The sequence below is a fragment of the Eretmochelys imbricata genome, chromosome 1 (assembly GCF_965152235.1).
Source record: "Eretmochelys imbricata isolate rEreImb1 chromosome 1, rEreImb1.hap1, whole genome shotgun sequence".
NCBI classification, from domain to species: domain Eukaryota; kingdom Metazoa; phylum Chordata; order Testudines; family Cheloniidae; genus Eretmochelys; species Eretmochelys imbricata.
In genome coordinates this window covers 256,332,299-256,345,413 of record NC_135572.1, presented here as the reverse complement: position 1 = coordinate 256,345,413, position 13,115 = coordinate 256,332,299, and the positions used below count along the sequence as shown (strand labels likewise).

The 13,115-nt window shown below is 48.2% G+C and overlaps 1 protein-coding gene across 1 annotated transcript in view; it reads left to right on the top strand.

Annotated features, from left to right (window-relative positions):
* Window positions 1-13,115, top strand: part of LOC144259320 (uncharacterized) — a 46,997-nt gene that overhangs the window by 14,864 nt on the left and 19,018 nt on the right. The gene's annotated exons all lie outside the window — the stretch shown is intronic.

Sequence of the window (13,115 nt, the reverse complement as noted above, 5' to 3'; positions counted from 1 at the left end):
TTTTTATTTACTTATTATCATCATCATTGGGTTTTTTTAAATTATTTTCTCTTAAGTCTAGACATTGACTATACCTTGACCAAGACGTTGGGACCTTGACAAAAGATAACTGACTACCTCTGGTGTAATGTGTGTATGTGGGCACACACAATAACCTAATCTGACCTGCATCCAAGCTGATCTCAGTGCACTTCATGGCAGGAGAGGAGGTACAAAAGTGGCAATATACCACCTTTGTGGCCCTCATGTTCAGGGGCTGTCTTCTGGAGGCAGCTCTGACCCATGTGTGTAAGTTAAGGCTGATCAAATTTACATCCAGCTGCCCCCAATCCCAAGGGGCTGTTCTAGTAGACCAGCTCATGCACAGAGCTGCCCAGCCAGGCTCCCCTTTTCTCCAGCCACATCCCTGGTACCAGATGCTAGAAGTGAGGTTATGGAACAGCTACTTCTGCGGCACCCTAGGATAACCCTTATACAGAGGCACTTCCCAAGAGGAAGTTTTTTGTCCTTTGCATCGCTATGGTTGGCAGCACAAACCAATGGGAGCAGGAGCCAAAATCTGGTCCAATGTCTATGTGTAGAGTACTGAGGGTAGGTTTATTTTTGTTTGTGTGTATAGCGCATGTCAGTGTGTCAAACTGTACAGAATGCAGCGTGGCGAGTGAGTGTATAATGCAGTTATGGGGGTGTGTATAGGAAGCATGTGGGTATGGTTAGAGAACATTTACGTAGGGGGAACTCCTATCTGCGCAGAAACAAATCTTAAGAAGCCTTTCACAAAAGCTGCGGTGTTACAGTTACAGCCAATCTGCTTAACTAACTTGGATTTGGATGGGAAATCAATTGTAGTTTAGAAAAAATATAAAGTGGTAAATGTCCCCAGCAACTCATTCTCTCGCTTTTTTTTTTTTTGCTTTTTTTAAAGGAAGTATCTTTTAAAATCTATTTGGTGTCTCAAGAGTTTTGTCTGGAGCAGAATTGTGTCATCTCCATTTCAAAGCATGCCTGCTTGCCTTTTAAGTGTACATGTACTTTTTATTTTTTTGTTTTCTGATGGGAGGTAGTGTACAGTACAGCTGAATATGGCATTATGCATTTATGTGAGTGTGGCAAAGTACCTTGTTCTCCTCAAGAGACTCAGTCCTTTTTAGCCTTGGAGACACCGGCTTGGGCAAGGCAAATCCTTGCAGGTAGCACAGGGTCCGGTTATTCCTTTCCCTGATCAGTCCCTTGTGTTTGTTTTCCTTCCCTTCTGGGGCGGAGGAGTGTAACCTCCCTTCCTCCCTTGGTGTCTTGCTGCCCTTAGCCGACTGGCAGCTTCTCTCACTCTCTCCTCCCATGCCAGGACCGGTTTAAAAAGGTCTCCACCAGTTGGAGCCAGCTGAACCTAATTAGCTCCCTAGCAACCCCTTTTCCAGCTGAACCTTATTTCCCCATGGTTATTTCCTCAGTGGACAGGGAGAGGCTATTTAATCCCCTCGGACTAATTACTACCCCTCCCTTTTTTTGTAGCTGTTTGTCCTGGGTTTACCACACTGTTTTTCTTGGGTTTACCACATTCTCTCCCCCTCCACCCCCACCCCACTCAACACTATGGGGTTGGGCTACTTGAGTCAGAAAGCAGTGCACTCTCGATAGGCCATCTGCATTGCCATGTTGGATTCCAGACCTATGTTGTACTGTGAAGTGGAAGGGTTGAAGCAACAGGAATGAGCTCGTTACTCTCGCATTTTTGTCTTTTGTTTTGGTGCATCCACTGCAGAGGGACATGGTCCGTGACAAGGTAAACCTCCGTCCTAGTAGATAGTAGAGTAGGCTTTCTACGGCCTATTGTACCGCCAGGCATTCCTTTTCCACTACAGCGTTCTTCCATTCCCTAGGCAGGAGTCTTCTACTGAGGAAGAGGACGGGGTGTTCGTCGCCTCTGACCGTTTGTAAAAGTACCGCCCCCAACCCTACTTCAGAGGCATCGGTTTGCAGGATAAACTCCTTCCCCCAGTCTGGGGCTACAAGTATGGGGTCTGTGCAGAGGGCCATCTTCAGATCCACAATAGCACCTTCAGCCACGGCAGACCAATTTATTATGTCTGGGCCCCTAGCTTTTGTTAGGTCTGCTAATGGGCATGTCCTGGTGGTGAAGTGGGGAATGAACCGTCTATAGCACCCCACTAGTCCCAAGAAGGCTCTGACCTGTTTTTTCCGGAGGGATCGGGGCAATGTCTGTATAACTTCTAACTTGTTGAGTTGGGGCTTCACCATGCTCCTCCCCTCTATTTTCCCGAGGTACTTGGCCTCAGCTAACCTGATCGAACATTTGGAGGGATTCGCCGTCAGCCTCGCCTTCCTCAGGGTGTCCAGAACCGCTTCCACCTTCTCCAAGTGCATCTCCCAGTCGGGGCTATATATAATGATGTTGTCGAGATAGGCTGCCATGTACTTGCCAGGGGGTCGCAACAGCTTGTCCATGAGCCGTTGAAATGTAGCGGGAGCACCATGCAACCCAAAGGGGAGGACGGTGTACTGATACAGACCTTCTGGAGTTCCAAAGGCCATCTTTTCTTTGTTGGCCTTGGCCAGTGGGATCTGCCAATAGCCCTTGATCAGGTCAAGGGTAGACATAAATCGTGCTTTTCCCAGTCTGTCAATTAGCTCATCTATCCGGGGTATAGGGTACGCATCAAATTGGGATACCTCATTCAACTTGCGGAAGTCATTGCTGAACCTCATACTGCCATCAGGCTTAGGCACTAATACCACGGGACTTGAGCATTAGCTATGAGATTCTTCAGTGACTCCTAAGGTCAGCATTTTCTGGACCTCTGTCCTGATTGCCTCTCTTTTGGCCTCCGGGATCCGGTATGGCTTGATGTTCACTTTCACTCCAGGCTCTGTGAGGATGTGGTGATGAACCTCCGTAGTCCTGCCTGGCTTTTCCAAGAACACATCCTGGTTGCGTTTGATCAGGCTGATCACTTCCGATCGTTGTTCTGGAGTCAACCCCGGAGATATCCCCACCTGGTCAGGCTGGTTGCTTTTAGGGGATGGCGCCCCCAGCGCAACCACCGGAACTTCTCTATCCTGCCAAGGTTTCAGCAGATTTATATGGTAGATCTGCTCCAGCTTCCAGCGGCCTGGCTGTCGGACCTTATAGTCGACTTCTCCTAAGGCTTCTATTATTTCGTATCACCCCTGCCACCTGGCCAGGAGCTTGCTCTCCACCGTGGGTATGAGCACCATTACCCGGTCTCCCACCTGGAACTTCCGGGTTGCCGCTTGGCGATTGTAGTATGTCTGTTGTGTCTCCTGTGCCTTCTCCATGTGTTTGCGTACAAGGGGGGCAACTTGTGCTATCCTGTCTTTCATCTGTAACACATGTTCAATGACATTTCTCTCTGGGTTCGGCTGTTCTTCCCAGCCTTCTTTAGCCAGGTCCAGTATGCCCCTGGGGTGGCGACCATATAACAGCTTGAAGGGAGAGAATCCCGTAGAAGCCTGGGGTACTTCCCTTACGGCAAACAGCAAGTAGGGCAGCAGAGCGTCCCAGTCTTTCCCATCGCGACTAACCACTTTCCGCAACATGTTCTTCAATGTCCTATTGAAGTGTTGACAAGACCATCGGTCTGGGGATGGTAGACCCATGTCCTGAGGGTCCGTATGTGGAGCATTGTACATAGGTCATTCATCAGCTTAGACACAAAGGGGGTCCCTTGGTCCATCAGGATCTCCTTGGATATCTCTGGAAAAAATCTGGACTAATTCTTTGGCTATGGTCTTGGTTAGGGCATTCCGCAGGGGTACGGCCTCAAGGTATTGGGTAGCATAATCTAGTATTACCAGAATGTACTGATGGCCCCTGGCTGACTTCTCCAATGGCCCTACTAGGTCTATAGCTATTAGCTCAAATGGGGTCTCAATAATTGATAGAGGTACCAAAGGGGCCCTTTAGTGTGGTCGGGGCCCATGTATCTGGCATTCCGGATAGGATGTACAATATCGTCGGACCACTGCGTAAATGCCAGGCCAAATAACCTCTGCAGGATCCGATCAAGAGTCTTATCGACCCCTAGGTGGCCCCTGAACAAATGGCCATGGGCCAGATCCATCACGCCCCTCTGATACTTCTGTGGGACCAAGAGTTGTTCTACGACTTGCTCTTGGACCCAGACTACTCTGTATAGCAGATCATTCTTAATCAATAACATGGCTCTGGGCCCTTAACTTTCCCCTCCACGGGGACCCCATTTACTTCAACTACTTCTTTATGAATATTGTTGTATATTGGATCATTGGCCTGATCCTGACCAAAATTCCCAAGTGCGATCCCCATTTGTCCAAACTCAGGAGGGGTCTACCTCAGTCTCCCATTTGGGGAAAGCCCCTGGGGAACCCAGTTTGGCGATAGGATCGCCAGCCCAGTCCCGCTGTTGGTTGAGCCACCTCTTTCCCCTACAAGCATAGACTTCTGGTATTGGGTCAGGATCTTCGTCCCCCTCCTTTTATCTTCCCTCCGTTCCCTCCGAGTCTTCCCCGGCAGGGAGAACAAATCCTGGTCAAATTCATGGAAGGCCGGGGTGGGGGGGGGTTAACTAGCAGGGCCACCCCCTGGGTCCCGGAGTCATTATTTTCTTCTACGTTCTCCCCGGAGAGAAGGCTATCAAATTCTGGGAAGTCTCATCCGATAAGGACTGGGTAGGGGAGTTTCAGAACTACTCCCACCGTCACCTTAGTGGGGTTTCTGCGAACTTCTATTTTTATGGGGATGGTTGGGTAATAGTTGACATCCCCATGCACACAGGATATTCCTGAGCACTTGGCCCGGGATAGTTGGTCCTGCCCTACCAGCTTCCCCGAGACCAACGTGATCACACTCCCCGAGTCTACTAACGCGGTGGTCTCTATACCATTCATCTTAATGGGTCTAGTGTACCTATGAGGGACCATCGCAACCCCAACTAGACCTATTAGATCACATGGTCCCCCTATATCTCCCAATTCGCATTACATGGGCTTTTCTAGATTCGGGCATTGGGCAGCGATAGGCCCTAATTCACCACAGGCGTAACATCGGTACCCCGCTCAGGGCAGCTCCCTATCTTTCGGGCTGCTGGGCTTTATCCCCCGAGTCTTTCTTCCTCAGTCCTCAAGTCTCTCTGGGACTGCCAGCTGCTCTTCCACCTCCTTCCTCCCTTCCATTATCCGGCCTGGCGCTAGGACAAACCGGGGCCTCGGCATGGAGACTTGTCTCCGATTCTGGCGTTTTCCTTCCCCGGTGATCCGAGAAAGTTCTTGGGCTGCTAAGTGCCTCTCTACGAGGGCAACTAGTTCATCATAGGAGGAGGGATCATTTTGACGGACCCATCCTCATATGTCCGGCGGCAACCCCCTCATGTACCTGTCCAACACTAGGATTTCCACTACCTTTTCCAGCCCATGGGTCTCGGGGCAGAGCCACTTCCGGGCGAGGTGAATTAAGTAAAAAAACTGGGATGTTGGCGCTTTGTTGTCCCGGTATTTCCTCTCGTGGAAGCGTTGGGCCCTTATGGCTGGCGTCACGCCTGACCTTGCCAAGATTTCCACCTTCAGCTGGGAGTAATCCATAGCTGCTTCCATGGTCATGTCGAAATAGGCCTTCTGGGCCTCCCCGCACAGAAATGGAGCCAGGATCCCTGCCCACTGGTCTTGGGGCCAGGCCTCCCATAGTGCCGTTCTCTCAAACGCGAAGAGATATCCTTCTATATCGTTGTCTGTTGTCATCTTCTGTAAATAGTTGCTTGCCTGCAGCGGCCGGGTCCCCTGGCGTCTGTGCATCAGGGCTTTCAACTGGTTTACTACTTCAGTAAGGGTGGCTCGATCTTGGGCCACCTGGTTCATCAGTAATTGGTTCGTCTCCTGTTGGACACATACTGCCTCTTGCTGGGTCGCCATCTGTACCCTCGGAGCTTCTTGTTGGGCCGCAGTGGCCTGTATCAACGCCTTCACTACATCCTCCATTTTTTTTTTTTAAACCCTGCCCTGAGATGGCTTGCCACCGAGCCTTACTCACTCACTATCCCACTGCTTACACCATGTGTGGCAAAGTACCTTGTTCTCTTCAGCAGACTCAGTCCTTTTTAGCCTTGGAGACACCGGCCTGGGCAAGGCAAATCCTTACAGGTAGCACAGGGTCCGGTTATTCCTTTCCCTGATCAGTCCCTTGTGTTTGTTTTCCTTCCCTTCTGGGGCGGGGGAGTGTAGCCTCCCTTCCTCAAAGGGTTTGGTGTCTTGCTGCCCTTAGCCTGCTGGCAGCTTCCCTCCTTCTCTCACTCTCTACTCCCACGCAGGGAAGGGTTTAAAAAGCTCTCCACCAGTTGGAGCCAGCTGAACCTAATTAGCTCCCTAGCAACCCCTTTTCCAGCTGAACCTTATTTCCCTGTGGTTATCTCCTCAGTGGACAGGGAGAGGCTTTTTAATCCCCTGGAACTAATTACTACCTCTCCCTTTTTTGTAGCTGTTTTTCCTGGATTTACCACAGTGAGGTTGAGTGGGACTCCTGGTTGGCCTGGTTTAAATTACAATGCACTGATTGCTGAATTAGGGACTAGGGGCAAAATCCTGCTCTCAAATATGGTATCCTGCTCTCCACACCTATGCAGGGGAGTAATTGCTGGAGGAATCCAGCATTCATAGCTAGGGAATGTGAACAAAGAGGTTATAATGAACACAAAAGTGATAAGATGTGGGCCATGCCAGATCACTGAAAGCAAATTCTAGAGCTGAGAACACCCTGTTTCTGGTCCCCAGGAGTTTTAACTGCAAACTGACATCAGAAATAGCCTTACTGACAGCAGCTGTGAGAGGGCACAGAGGAAGAAGCCATCTGTAAAATACAAGATCCCTAGTCTATTTAGGCTTTTAGGACCAGATTTTTAAAAGAGCTCTCATTGTTCTGCATTGCCGATTCATATCAGAGCACTGATGTGATGCACTCTCATCATGCTGTCCCTTTTAACAAGAAGACAGCTGCATTCTGTACTGGTTGTAGATTCTGAGTGGCTCTCAAGGATAGCCCAAAATAGAGCACTTGAAAAGGGAAGTAATCTAGCCTGCCGCAGAAAGGCCACATTTTTTTGGCCAGATAAAGATACAGGGGGAGGCAATGCAGCTACCATGGTACGTGGAAATCCAGGAGCAGAGAAGAGTCTATTCTTCCCTCCAAGAATGCACACCACCTTGACAAGAGGTGGATAAAGACCCTCAACAACAGTGAAATCATAGTCCCTATTTAGTTCCCCAAAATGCTTTCTCCTGCCAGCAAGCATCATCTCTGTCTTGTCTTAAATAAGCTCAAGTGAGCAGGTTTTTATCCAGTTTCTATCTTAGAAAAACACAAGGAAACAGGCTCTGTCTGGGCTCAGCAAAAAAGAGAGAGAGCTGAGTATCACCTGCATAATTGTCCAAGGAGATCCAGAAACTGTTCCACATGGAGTCATCTCTTTTTGCTGTGAAAGCAGGTTGCTAGTTTTTCCATAACTGTAATCACCTGCTGCTTTAAAAAGATGTTCTGTTTAATTTCTCTCTATTGCTGTACTCCTGACCAACATTAGGGGGGCGACAAAGCTTCACATGCTCTGATCTATGTACAAAGTGATGGTAAAAGAATTGTAGTGGCCACACTCTGTTTCAAGAGACTGAACAACCAGGAATTTGAAGGGTTTGCTGTGATGAGAAGAATGAAGTAGGGACTGAAGAACAGGGAGTGTGAATGTAACCCACACACCTCCTGGGTGTGGTGTTCTGTCCCATCTAATGGCACCAAGAGCACTTAGAGAGAGATAAAATGAGTCTGCTCTACAGCCTTAGCTAACAGCCAGTTGGCTTTTAGCTCATGCAGTAGAGGTTCATGCATTAAGCTCCAGAGGTCCCCAGGTCGATCCCACTTGTGACGCCGACAGTGTGTGGGTTATATAGTTCTTTAGCTAGGAAGCACATCCCGAGCTTCAGAGACTTCCCAGTTGAAATCCCGGATGAGCCCCCACTTGTAATGTCGACAGACCCCGGTCGCCCGTAGGCAGGCTGGGATCTCTGGAGCTTAGTGCATGAGTCTCTACCGCATGAGCTAAAAGCCAACTGGCAGTTAGCTAAGGCTGTAGAGCAGATTCATTTTCTCTCTCTCTCTAAGTGGTCTAGGTGCCATTAGATGGGACAGAACGCCACACCCAGGAGGTGTGTGGGTTACATGAGCACCTTTCAATATTCTTACTGGAGCCAGTTTTGAAATCTATGTAACTGGGATTGCTGTAAAATGGATTATTTGCTCTTCAGTGTGCTCACGCTGTGAGCAGGTTGATTTAACATTAACATAGGGATGAGTTTTCAAAGCAGTGCCTTTGACTCACTCAGACAGGCACTCTGGCTTTTAACTCCTCGGTGGGATTTTTTGAGGCTACATCTATTGCTGACAGTGGGTGTCAGAGTAAAAATAGCCAAGCTTGGTGCTTTGAAAATCTGCTGCTGTCAAATGGGGCTGTGTAAACCTTGCATCATTCATATAGGCAAGCAATTAGGGGAAGCAGAGGGGGAAATTCTTTACTCCTGGCAGTGCTGAAAGCAAGCAGGAATTCACAGGTACCACTGACAAATTTAACCTATGGGCCAGGTGGGTCAACGCCAGAGGCAATAGTAAATGAGGGGCAACAGTCAATGGTGAGGGGAGAAAGAATGAAGGGATACCCAGGTGCTTTGTTATAAAATGTTTCCATTTTGATTTGACTCAGTTGTGTGTTTCTCTATACTAATCAGCTAAGTGTAAGCAGGGGAATGGTCCCGCTCTTATGGGGAACTTTCCTGTCTTATACACTACCCCGGTGAAATAGGCTGGTGAAAGGATCTGAGTCCTCGCTCCCATTCCCTTTACCCAGAGGCCTTCCTGACCTCAAGGGCTCCCCTTCCACTCTCCTGTGTGGCAGAGTCCTCATAAACCCAAGAAGGCTTGGCCCAGGATTCCTGGGGGGCTTGACCCCCCAACCTCGTTGTGGTCACTTAGGGCAGGGGCTAGGGTGTCCCCACTCCGGGGTGCTCTCTCTACACTGGATGCTTCCCTGTCCCACTGTCATTACATACAGTTAAAAGCAAATATAGTTTATTAAACAGTAATCAATTAAAAAAAATAAGGAAAAAATGGGAAAGGTGAAACGAAAACAGAGAACCCTGCTCTGTGGCACAGGGACATCACAACCAGCATATCTGGAATGTAAGGGAAGTTCAGTCTGTTCCTTACAAGCACCAGGCCTCCCACCCAGGCCCTGGCTATGCTGCAGGGATGCTGCGGTCAGACACTTGCTCTGGCGGTGGCCACACACCCTCAGGCTCTAGGTGGCAGGACCCTTCTTCCCAGCCCCTGCCCTGTCTGGCCTGCAAGGCCTCTTGGCTGGGGGTGTCTCCCTGGGCTGGGCCTGCTGCCCAGGATCCTCCTCGCTCTCCCCAGCTGCTCACCGCACCCAGCTCCAGACTGCTCCAGCTCCAGCTCCAGCTCCACTCTGCCTCCAGCTCCCTGGGCTGCTTCTCTGGCCCCTCTGGCCCTGGTTGCTGCAGCTCTGCTCCCAGGACAGGTCTGCTCTGTGGGCTGCTTCTGTGACTCTGCTCCCAGCATTAACCTGCTTCCTGGTCTGTTTTTCTGGCCCCCCGGATCTGGAACAGCTCTGCTCCCCAGCTCAGCTTTGGCCCCTGCTATCTCCTTAGCTTGGCCCCACTCTGTCTGACCCAGGCAAATCCAGCTCACACAGAGGACGGGCTCTTCTCCCCCCAGATGCCTCCTGACTCCCTGATTAGCCTGCCCACCCTGTCAATCAGGCTGACCTGGAGCATTGGTCTCTTCCCATTGTTCCTGGGGACTGTCAGTCTCAGGGTCCTGATTTCCCATGGACCCTTCCCCTTTCTTTTGGTGCTGGGAGCTAGCCAACCGAAACACCCCCATTGAGTTTTAGTAAGGGGACAAGAGTCCTCTTACATAAGGTTCTATGATCTCTGGGACAGCATTCAATGCACATTTGTGAATATGTGAAGTTTTGACTGTTTGCCAGATCCGATGCTGGTGCTCTCAGGGACAATACTTTTACATCCCAGTCTTATGGGCGGTGGGGGGGCAGAGGAAAGGAGCAACATTTTTAGACTTGGCCCAGAACAACTGAACAAGTGTAAATCTCTCATCAATGGGCCCTGAATTCTGACACCATTTCCCTGCAGGAGTGAAGTGCCAGCACTTTCTTTTATAGTACCATAAAACAGTTTTATTGAAAATGGGGTCAAAATATAAAAAAGATACAAAGATGTAATAGATGCCAAAGGATTAGGTCATTGCTGAGTTGGTCATTGCAGCTAGGCAAAATGAGCATTTGCTGTTTGGTATATGCTATGGACAAGACAAGAGTTTCTTTCCTTTTAAATAACTGTTTAGCTGTGTGTTACAGAATTGTACACAACTGAGAAAGCTGTTAGATTCAGAGACTATATAGGCAGTTACACAACTAAATGATGAGAACAGGTAGTAACCCCAGAGTATTAACAATTTATTGTTACTGGCTTTTTTCCAGCTTCCAGTATGCATAGTGCAATAGAGCATGAACTGCTAAATAAGTAGCAGGCAGAAATGCAGGTGACTAAAAACTTGGGAAGGTAGGGTAGCCTTGTGATTACAGCACTGACCTAGAAATCAGGAGATAAGAGTTTAAATCCTGGAGTCTGACACAAACTTAATTTCTCTGTGCTTATTTTCCTTGATCTAAAATGAGGATAATAGTAATTCTTTCTTCCTGCCTTTCTTTCTATCCTGTCTAGTTTTTAGTACAATGGGGCCTTGATTTCTGTTGGGATATTTTTCCTGGAAGGCTGGAATTATTCTGTGTCTGTATTTTAGTTTGAAATTATATGTTGTGAGTAGTAGATTTTTCTAAAGCCCACTTTTCCTTGTATGTTGTCTAGTCTCACCTTAAATCGTAAGATTCTTTTGTGAGCTATAGCATAGCAATACATTTCTCAACAACTACAGTTGCTATTGTGAATAGGTGGCATTCTGCAGTGGGAAATAATCCATAATATTACATTCTGTATTTGGAAATATTTCCTTGAATACAGTAAGTTGGATTTGTATTAAACCACATACTAAAGGTATAACACATGGGCTATGTTTTGTCCCTCTCTAATGACTACTCCGCATAGAGGATGAGTCTACTGCTCCTCTACCAGTTAACTGAGTAAATCTGGTAGTTGGTAGCACTAATAGGCGTTTACAAGATAAAACCCTACTTGTAATACCAGCTAATGGCATTATATGTATAGCTCATGTGGTAGGGGCCTGGCTTTTGGTGCTAATGCTCCAGATTCAATCCATGTAAATGACCCAATGTGAAGATTGTTACAAAGGTATTTTTCAGGCTACTTATGTGACATCAGAAAGTTTGGTTCCGATGGCATTGCCAGAAAATGTGTCTAGTAACTTCTCTGACTGCAAGCATCTCCAGCAGCCACTGGGAGGCTGTGTGAGTTCATTTTGTTAGTGATAACAGCTATGTAGCCGAAATAGGTGGTGGTGTCCCACTGGAATTCTCTCTCAGGTGGCAAAGACACGGTGGTATGAAGATGACTGAGTATCTTCAGGACTCTTGGATCTCGATTGCTCATTTCACTTTTATATGCAGCAAACTGCCTGTCTCTGCATCATTGTGGGCTGCATGCAGTCTGACTATTAGTCCTTCAGGTCATCCTCTTTGTCTGAGCCTTTGCAGACAACGTTTCCCCATTTAGATTTACAGTACAGTTGGTATAAATATTTATGAAAGCATGACCCTTCTAGTTTGTTCTGTTAAGTCAGAGATTCGAATGATTGCAGATGCTGCAGGCACATGGGGTTCCACGTGGGGAGGTCAGTCATGACTCTCCGAGTGAGGGCAGTGCTCTAGAGCAGCCCTGGGGTCAGTTTAGCGCACCAGCTGCAGCCTGTCCTCCCGGCTCAGGGGGAAAGGGATGCAGTTTATTTGCAACCCAGGGAAGCTACACTGCACCTCAGTCAGGACTCCCCAGGATGCAGGATCACTGGGCGGGGGGCAACTGCCCTTCCACCTAAATCGTGCCCCTGGCTATGAGCATTTCAGGTTTTTTAAAAGGGGTGGGGGCAGTGGCCCTTTTGCCCCCGTCTCTGGCACCTACCGGGGGCTGGCTGGGGACGCATTTTGGCACTTGGCACCCGTGTTTAAACCTATGCTTGGAAAATATTCCTCCCTGCCTTTAAATCTTTTACTAAAGATTTACTAAATCTTTTACTAAAATGATTAGGGGTTTGGAATGGGTCCCATATGAGGAGAGATTAAAGAGGCTAGGACTTTTCAGCTTAGAAAAAAGGAGACTAAGGGAGGATATGATAGAGGTCTATAAAATCATGAGTGGTGTGGAGAAAGTGAATAAGGAAAAGTTATTTACTTGTTCCCATAATATAAGAACTAAGGGCTACCAAATGAAATTAATGGGTAGCAGGTTTAAAACAAATAAAAGGAAATTCTTCTTCACTCAGTGCACAGTCAACCTGTGGAACTCGTTGCCTGAGGAGGTTGTGAAGGCTGGGACTATAACAGGGTTTAAAAGAGAACTGTATAAACTCACGGAGGTTAAGTCCATTAATGGCTATTAGCCAGGATGGGTAAGGAATGGTGTCCCTAGCCTCTGTTTGTTAGAGCGTGGAGATGGATGGCAGGAGAGAGATCATTACCTGTTAGGTTCACTCCCTCTGGGGCATCTGGCATTGGTCACTGTCGGTAGACAGGATACTGGGCTGGATGGACCTTTGGTCTGACCCAGTATGGCCATTCTTATGTCCTTATGTTAATCTCTGGGATTTCCAGAGCAATGATAATCCTCACGACCTCCCTGGATAGAAGCCTACTGCAGAACAGAAAAACGTTCTTTCTCTGGTTCATGCGCTAAGAGCTCTAAGACCTTTTGATAATAAGCGATGACACCTCAACTGACTTGAGAGAGATATTTCACCTGCCAGGTCAGGGGAGGCAAGTAGCCTGTCCTGTTTCTAGCTGAAGAATTTGGGGCTGCTGCATCTCAGCAAGAGCCAGGTGAGGTAATGTACTGGTGCG